This window comes from Carlito syrichta, unplaced genomic scaffold (genome assembly GCF_000164805.1).
Source record: "Carlito syrichta isolate Samal-C Ts95f unplaced genomic scaffold, Tarsius_syrichta-2.0.1 Scaffold308274, whole genome shotgun sequence".
In the NCBI taxonomy this organism is placed as follows: domain Eukaryota; kingdom Metazoa; phylum Chordata; class Mammalia; order Primates; family Tarsiidae; genus Carlito; species Carlito syrichta.
In genome coordinates, this window is record NW_007252370.1 from 7023 (window position 1) to 16479 (window position 9457).

A 9457-nucleotide genomic window follows, 5' to 3' on the forward strand; every position below is an offset into this window, starting at 1 on the left:
ACTCCAGTCTGGGCGACGGAGTGAGACTCCAACTCAAAAAAAAAAAAAAAAAATGTGATGCAGGACAATCCCCTCAGGTCTCCTGCCCTCTAGGAGCTTTTTTGTCCTCTCAATAAATCCTGCTTTCTCAACCAAAAAATAAAAAGTGGTACATATACACGATGGAATATTACGCAGCCATAAAGAAGGACAAAATTATGAACTTCACATCGACTTGGATGGACTTAGAGTCTGTCATACTGAGTGATCTATCACAGGAACAAAGTCCTGAGTACCACATGTTCTCACTCAGAAGCAGATCTTGAACGATCACCATAATACTATAAGAAAGGGATTGGTAGTAGTGGGAAACTGGCAGGGAAAAGGAGGGGCAGGATTGGCAATAGTGGGAAACTGCCGAGTGGACACACCTCATCAACAAGGGTACCTGCATAATGAATATTTGTAAACCTAACCCTGAACTGTACCCCACATCTTTAAAATTAAAAAAAAAAAATTTTAAGAAAAATTGAGATACTGTTATCAGAAGGGAAATGGAAGTCAAAGCAATAGATATTTGAAGGCTGAAGCAGTCATCTCAGAAAAAAAATACTATAAGTCGTAGGTGGGAGGCAGGGTCTGAGAGCATGGCAACTCAGTAACTCATCATCATAGCTGAAAGAAAATGAATTAAGACTCCATTTTCTACTGCTGGTGAGTCAACACTGCATTTTCATGTGGACACATAATTATGATAAGTTACAGTTATTATTTGAAAGCTGCTCTGAGGTATCAGAAAATAGCAAATGAAGAGTGACACTAAAAGGTTGTTTAACTCATCCCCAGCCACCGATAAAATCACACCTCAGCCTTCAATTTTTGAAGACCTGCAGAAACAAGGTGCCATAATAATCATTCCTTATAATTAAATTATTAAGAAAAATGATATATGCTGTATTTTCTAGGCCTCTCCATGCAAGGGAATAACTCCTTTTGTACATGTAATTAAATAATTTGTTGTAGCAATTAGTTTCAAGCTCCTGTGAGGCATGCTAGATCTCTCAGCAGGGTAAAATGAGGCACTTGGATAAAAGTTGTGCTTCTGGGAGGGGTGAATTTGATAGAGGCGTTTGGAACAAAATATGGTCCAACACCCCGAGGACTGTTCACATGGAGTTCAAAAGACTGTGAAAGATAACCTCATCCATTGTGACCTGTTAAGTGACAATTATGAGAACTCCTCCATCTGAAACTTGGCCCCTTTAGACTATTTGTTCCATGATAGTCAGACACAGAAATCAGGCATTTTTTTTTTTTGCTGTTGTTACCACTGTAATATGCTATCAAAATTAATGACAGTATCATGCTGTACTTAATGTAAATTAATTCTATGTTTGTCCAAATAATCCAATACAATTTATTTATGTTCCATATGTAGCCATATTTTTGAATGCATTAATCCAGAAAAAGGAAAAATTCCTCTACAGAGGGTTTGGGGTTTTTTTTTTAATCAAAAATTAAATAAATAAGGGGCTCACCATATGTGCAGCCTGGGACATCGCTTGCAGCATTTAGCAGGGTCAGATTATCAAGTTTCATTATTTGATATATTTTTAGGCTTCCAACAGAGTCGTAAGGAATTGATGGGAACAGCAAATTCATTTTAAAACGGGTTTATCGCTTCATCAGGTATTCATTTAAGCAGAATCTACAGCATAACTGGATCTCTTTGGCCCTATGTGACATGTTTTTCCAAATGGAATGATAATAAGTATAGAGATATAATATGTAGTTAAAGACTTCCCATCTCCATGAGGCACCCAGATACTTAAAGGAAGAAATTGCTTTGATTCTCAAGTCACTGCTCACTAGAGGACCAACGGCTAGCTGTTGTATGACCTTGCAAAAGAAAAATCTTCAGGTGCCACAGTCCTTTTTCTTTTTCGGTGAATGAAGTTAACAGCTATATTACAGAGAAACCATCATGAGAGATTCAGTTTCTGGTGAGAAAAAATAATAAATTAAACACTTTAAAAGTATTTTAATACCTTTTCTTACAGCTACTAAGCCAGATCAAACAGGGAACTAGCATAAAATTAAGATGGTAAAATTAAAATTATTTAAACAGTGTTAAGAAACAACAAGCTATTTCAGATTTCTGGAGCTTAATAAAGCATGCTTGTGATATTGCATACCAATCCATAGTCTATAAAATCCAACTTTTATTTTAAAATGAAGATTGTGAACTCACTGAGATTGCGTATGATGTCTTCCATCTAGTCAGTTGTATCATGATCCAAAAAAGTCACTTCAAAATATAAATTATTGGTTTCATGAATATATATTGACATTGTATCTTAAAAATAAAGAGCTATAGGTAGTGACATGATATGTATGATTGTTTCAAATAACAAAGTCTTCTTAAGTAATAGACATATGGATCATCATTGAAATGCCATCACAATAAATAATATAGAACATGTCTCCCTTATTACTGATGATACTACATTGAAGCTAAGACCTGCTACCAAAGTGGGCTGCTCCTGTCCCACAGTCTAGACTTCTGGTTTGCAACCTTGACTGTACATTAGAACCTCCCAGGGAATCTGTAAAATACCTCTAGTACAGTTCAATTAAATAAGACTGGCTAAGGATTTATCCCAGCATAGGTAGCTTTCAAAGTTCCTCAGGTGTTTCTGCTGTTCAGCCAAAGTTGAGAACCATTGGTTTTAGGGCTCTGACTCTCAAAGTATAGTCCTGGGTGTAGCAGCCTCAGTATCATCCGGGATCTCGTTAGAAATGCAATTCAGATCCTACCCAGATGTGCTGAATCAGAAACTCTGGGTGAGGTGGACAGTTGAACAGACCGTCCAGGGGTATGATGCAAGCTGAAGTTTGAGAGCCACCCAGCTAGGGCTTGGAACAGCCCATCCATGGAAAGTTTGGTCTGCAGAGCAGACGCAGTGGTCTAGAGGGAAGGGTGGAAAACCAGGGTGGATCTAGGCTTTGAGGAGCTTGAACCCTATACAATTTCAAGATCTGTTTAAGAAAAAACAAAATGCAACCTTAAGCTCAGAGTAAATACACATTTAGAGTGAGAGAAAACACACCAAATTTTTTAAAAATTAATGCTAGTAAAATATCAAACCACAAAATAACATAAAGCTTTGATTAGTTCATTGACTAGAACACGTTTCCAATACTCTTCCTACAAGTTTTTTCACAGAATACCATTTGATTGCCTTTCCACATGATAAAAATGTTCTCCTATTTTCTGTAGAAAGTCATTATAATTCAATCTTTTCTCTAACATGGTGATCAAAATTTTGTTGTTGTTGTTATTGACAATTTACAAAAATTGCTTGCAGGATGGTTATTGAATTTGGAAAAACCTCTACCAGGTTTCATTCATATATGAGCTGTAGAATTTTAGGGCACTTTAAGAATTTCATTGAAGCAACTAATCTTAAACGCTCTTTGAATTGAAAAGTCTCTAGCCAGGGCCTTCAAAATGCTCTGTGCAATGAGAGGCCTAATGTTTTATTCACATCATACTAAATCCACCTTGCACTGACTTTTAATAAATTAACTTCCCTGATCAGCCCGCCACCCACACAACTCATTTTACTTCTTGAAGAGGAGGAAGAGATGGTGCACTAGCCAAGAGCGTTAAGGAAAAATGTCTCCTGATAGAAACTCAGAAGAGAATCATCGTTCCCCTGAAAGACAAGAGTGATCTTTGGGGTTATCTGCATATAGGAAAATAAATGTGTGCAGTAAAATGAGGTCACAGGGATTGATTCCCTTCCTTCCACTGATCTAAAAAGTGTGATATGTCAGCTTCTGAAATTGGCAAGGCCCAACGGGGCTAGTGTAACTTTGTAGATAGTGAAGTAAGGCAAAGATGTTTCCTATGGTGTTGGGCTCTAAAGCCAACTTGCACTTTTTTGAAGCTTGATTGCCCAAAAATAGAGTATTAAAGTCCCTGATCAGACATGTCCTGGGTAAGAATGATTATTTGGACTCAATTCAAAATGTTTTGTTTTGTTTTTAATTTACTCTTAAAGCAGCAAACAAGCAGGAAGAGAAGTAAATACCAGAGACACGCTGGGCACAATGGTTCAAACCTGTAATTCCAGCATTTTGGGAGACCGAAGTGAGAGGATTGCCTGAGCCCATGGGTTCGAGACCAACTTGGGCAACTTGGCAAGATCTCATCTCTACAATAAAATCAAAAAATTAGCTGGACATGGTAGCGTGCACCTGTAGTTCCAGTTACTTGGAAGGCTGAGGCAGAAGGATTGTCTGAGCCTAGCAGATCGGCACTGGGGTGGCAGTGAGCGTGCCACTGCACTCCAACCTGAGCCACAGAGTGAGACTCCGACTCAAAAAAATAAAAAAAGAGATAAAGATACTAAGACTGATAAAAATAGTATGCATCCCTTATTGTCGCCCAGAGGTGCTGCTAAGACACACAGTGAACTAACTACCACTTGACAGGCGCTTGTACTCTGGGCTTGCTCTTTTTTATAACTCTAGTCCCATCAGCAGCCAGGGACATATTATTTAAAGCATATGTATGATGATTATACTACTTAGAAAACATATGTCTAGGTTCCAGTTATTAAAAATCCTACCAGGCCCGCCCTGAGACAATCTCTCCCTAAAAACACCCGCTTTATGGTCTTAGAAGTTTTCCTTTTTTGTTCACTCAAGGGCAAAGTGGTTAGGCGTAGCAAGTAATCTACATACAGGATTTTAAGATAGAATGTGTAACAATATGCATAAAAAACAAAAAAGTGTACCCGGCACAGTTTTTGCTTTTAACCTGATAGTTTAATAAATAGCTACTGATATGAACATCTGTTTACAATCTGTCTTTCATCAGTATCTGCCTCCTAATATTGGTTCCTGAAGACAGATAGAGAGAGAAAGAGAGAGAGAATGTGTGAGAGAGAGAGAGATCATATATTGTTGGAGGACTCAAGAACAGCATAATAAAGTAGGTGGCATTTTGGCTGGGTCCTGAAAGATGGAATTTGACAGATGACATATTTCAGGAAGTTTTTCCAGATGGAGAGAACCTCATTAGTGAAAGACACAAAAGTAAGAAAGCGTGAGTTATGGTGGGAGAAGAGCAGTAACACAGTTTAACCGAAACATAGGATGCCTGAAGGGAAGAAAACTGAACTGAAATTTTAGAGCTAGAGTGTCAAGCTGAAGAATTGGAATTTCTTTCACATGCAGTGTGGACGACATGGAAAATTTTGACTGGGAGAGTGACATGATTAGGATGCACTTTAAGGAGATGAATCTGCCATCAAGGAGGCAGCAAGTACTAGAGAAGTGTGTGACCACCGATTCATGAAACCAGTTAGGATATTAAAACAATAATTCAAGGACAAAGGAAGAAATCGTAGCTGGGATGGTAGCTCTGGAACCAGGGGAGGATGAATGTGAGAATAAGATAAGAGAAGCTTCTGCCAAAAGTCTCAAGTGGGAAAATTTGTGAGCAAGATGAATAGTGCAGAAGAACGCAGAGTAGAGAGAGTGTTGCCCAAAGACCCTCTGACATTTGAAATCTGAAATTAGAATGGTAAGCTTGCTGGGTACATGCTCGTTATTACCCAAGTGTTGATCCTTGAGATGTTCCCAGCAGGCCAAGTTCTGGAAGTTACCTGCAGACTTAACCTGCAAGCTCCATGAAGACAGCAACTATGTGTTTTCTTCACCACTGAATTCTCAGTGCATAATCTGGTACCTACTAAAAGTAAACACTTTTTTAAAATATGTATTAAAATAAAAGAATAAAAATTATAGCTGAATCAATGGGAAAGATTGGAATAGCAAAGTGCAATGAGCATAGACATGAGGAAAATGGGGGGAACGGATCAAACACAGAATATTAAATGGCACCCACCCACATTATACTGTGCAAGAGGAAGAAAACCGCCTAAGACCAGCAGGAATATTATGACAGTGTTGTGATATACTAATAATTCTTAACAAAGAGTAAGCAAATTATGAGTCACATGCTTAGAGTTCATTGGAAAATAAGAGAGATTTTGTACCTTAAATAGTTCTAGACCTTGTGAACAGAAATGGCAACATTAGAAGTCGATGCTGCTTCTTCAAGTTATTTTTAGAAAGGGATGAGAAAGCTTGAGTCTCCCACAGGATGCATTCTGAGTGATCACCCTTTCTGGGGACTCTGTAGAGAGGGAATTTGTGAATATTGTGATGCCAGAATGTTTTATGTCATAAGGCAAGTCACGCCTGTTACTTCTCAGTTGAAAACCCTCCAATGACTTCCTGTTATACTTAGGAAAAACCCGAACTTGACATTGCTCACATTATCCTGCAATACCTGCCCCCTGCCAACTTCTCCATCCTATTTGGTGCCTCCACTCTCCTGGAGTCATAATACCCTAGACACACCTACTGTCTTCAATTTTCCCAAACCAACCCTGCTGCTCCTTGTTCTTCTTTCTTTCTTTCTTTCTTTTTTTTTTTTTGAGTTGGAGTCTCACTCTATCCCCCAGACTGGAGTGCAGTGGCCGCTCCCGGTCACCGCAGCCTTGACCTGTTGGACTCCGGCGATCCTTCCACCTCAGCCTTCCAAGGAGCTGGAGCTACTGGCGTGCACTACCACGCCCGGCTAGTTTTTGACTTATTGTAGAGATGGGGTCTCGCCAAGTTGCCCAGGCGGGTCTTGAACCCGCGGGCTCAGGCAATCCACTCACCGCAGCCTCCCAAAGCTCTGGGATTACAGGCTGAGCCACCGAGCCCGACTTGTTCTTCTTTCTGATTGGAATGTCATCCCCTGGGGGTGGCTTCCCCTGCCCCTTTGCGTTATCTAGTTAACATGCACTCATTCTTCAGTCTCGCTTCCAACGTCACTTCTTTGGGCAAGACTTTCACTTTCCCTTAGTTTAAGTCAGAATCCCTTATTTACTTTTTGAGTTCCAGGTATCTCCCCTTTATAGACTTTATCATAGTTTATCATTAGAGGCTAATTTGTCCCCCTTTAAGTGTCATTCTCTGCCAATCTACCATCATCTCCATGGGGGCTACTGTCGGCTTTGGTTGACTTTTATACTCTGAGCTTCCAGTAGAGTGACTGGCACATAAGGTTTCTCCACAATTATTTTTTGAATAGTAATAATAACAATGGCAGCTAACTTTCTCATCTATAAGCATTTACTAAGTGTGTACATGAATAGAAGGCAGTGGAATGTAGTATAAGAATTATGAACTTGGAAACTGACAGCCTGGTTTCAAACCTCAGCTTTATCGTTTATTATATGCGTGAACTTAGGAAAATCATTAAATTTTCTGTGCCCAAACTTCCTTTTCAATAAAAATGATAAAGTAGAGTTGAGTGATGGTTAAGTATCTGAAAACCAGAGAGATTGATTAACCTGCCCAAGATCTTAAAGTGTTGAACAACAGAGCTGAGAACCAAGCACAACCATTAACCACAACATGAAAGAATAATAATATATATATATAGTACAGAAATTATTTTCTTCTCTAAGATTAGATAGGCAGAAACATCCATACACACCTGCACCTCTTCCTCATATTCCACCCTCCTCTTCAAAGCAATAAGTAGACCACTAGACCTAGGCCCATGGGGAAATATCCCAAGAAGCCTCTTCAGGCCAAGATTATCTTTCCCACCAATGTCATAGAATCAAAAATAGAAGAGAAAATCAACAATCACACATGCCCTGGAGTGAACTGCTAACAAACACTGCTGCACTTGTATTTTGCTTTTCAGTGGAATGTCACTTCACTAACAGATTTCAAATGCCACTCCTTTGCATGTACATACCAATATGCTTTGATATTTATCACTCAATAACTACATGAAAGTTCACCCAGAATCTGTGTTCAACGATCCTTGATGGCAAAGCATTAGTGACCCAATCCTTTCCCAGACCTAATGATATTTTGCTCCAATAGCCTAGTGCAATAGCTCATATGAAACAAATAAGCCACCCATGCATAAAATTAATACAGTAAGCTCTCTAGGCAGTGATAAATTTGGAAAGAAAACAGGCTCGCATACCCATTCCTTCCGTGTTGAAGACAGATTTCCCATAAAACCTTGAGTCATCTATGGTCTTGACTTGAAAGGCTCTGGAAATTAAGCCATCACCACCCATGAAGCACAGTAGGACATGTGCAGTCAAGGTGGAAATAAAGAGTGTAGTGAAGCTGCTGAGAAGTTGCTTAGAAATATGACTACTTCATTTTATGTGGAAAGACAATTGATCTCTAATCATTGAGAGCACTCTCAACTTGTCCTCTGCTGTTAAGTTAGCCTTACCGCTGCTCCTTCCAGTTGACCCCTGTGCAAATGGGTCTTGAGTCTTCTTGTTTTATGTAGGGGTAGCTGAAGGTGATGTGTGCCTTGAAACCACTGATAAGCTGTCATATCAAGAATATCATCTTTAAAAAACAGAGTTTCCTTGATTTCTTCAATAACTTCTGGGGAGGAACGTCTGCTTCTGAGAGCGTGAGTCTCTTGAGGACATTCACAAATAAACCCTTGCATCCTGGGAGCCTTACAACAAACTGTACTGCTGAGGTCTGAAATAGAAATATTTCAGTTTTGAATCTGAAAGCAACAATGTTAGGCTCAAATATTCCCATTTATAGGTTTCGAAGAGCAAAGGAGGTAACCTTTGCTGCTTGTATCCCGTTAGACCTTTCCCTGAGCAGGAAACTGAAGGATGTGTTTTATTTAGGGAATACATTGTTAATTTGCCAGTGGTAAAAATGAATTTGCAGAATGCATGTCTCAAGTCACTACTGTACACCCAGTAAAGTACATATGTGAGTATGGTGGATGGTTTCCTTTTGATGTTGGTTGTGCCTGTTTCTTATCGTGTCATTTTGGAAAGGAAAATGAAAAATGTTGTCTTCTAAGTTTCTCTTTTCCGAAAGGTGAATTGGCAAATAATCCGTTTTCCTCCTGTTCAGGTGGGAGTCCTAAACCCCAACAGAGTGGTTTACATATTAAATTGCTAGCATGAATCTCTATGGAAAAGGAAAGGCAAGCTAAAATGCACCCTGGGGGAATTCTCAGGTGCAGGAATGTGATCTTGTTTCCGTCTAACCAGAGCATTAATATTAATAGTGAGTCAGGCACACTTCCTTAGCAAGCAGTTCTTCTCCCCAGGGTGTTCTCACAGCACTCGCAATCCCCCGGGTTCTGATTCTGTTTCCTGACTGAAATTCAGGCAACAGTATGTCCGCATTCTTCTGCAGATCCCTCCTTTTCCTTACTGGTTAGAAAGAGCCCAGACTCTTTAACTGTGACACATACTTGGTTCCATAGTTACTCGGGCATTTCCCCTCCTCTTCCCTCCCTCCATCATGGGTTCTGTTCCCTCTGTTTCCCCCGTCCTCGTGTTATGTTGACGTATACTCTTCCCAATAGAATCTAGTTCTAGATTCCTGAATTGTG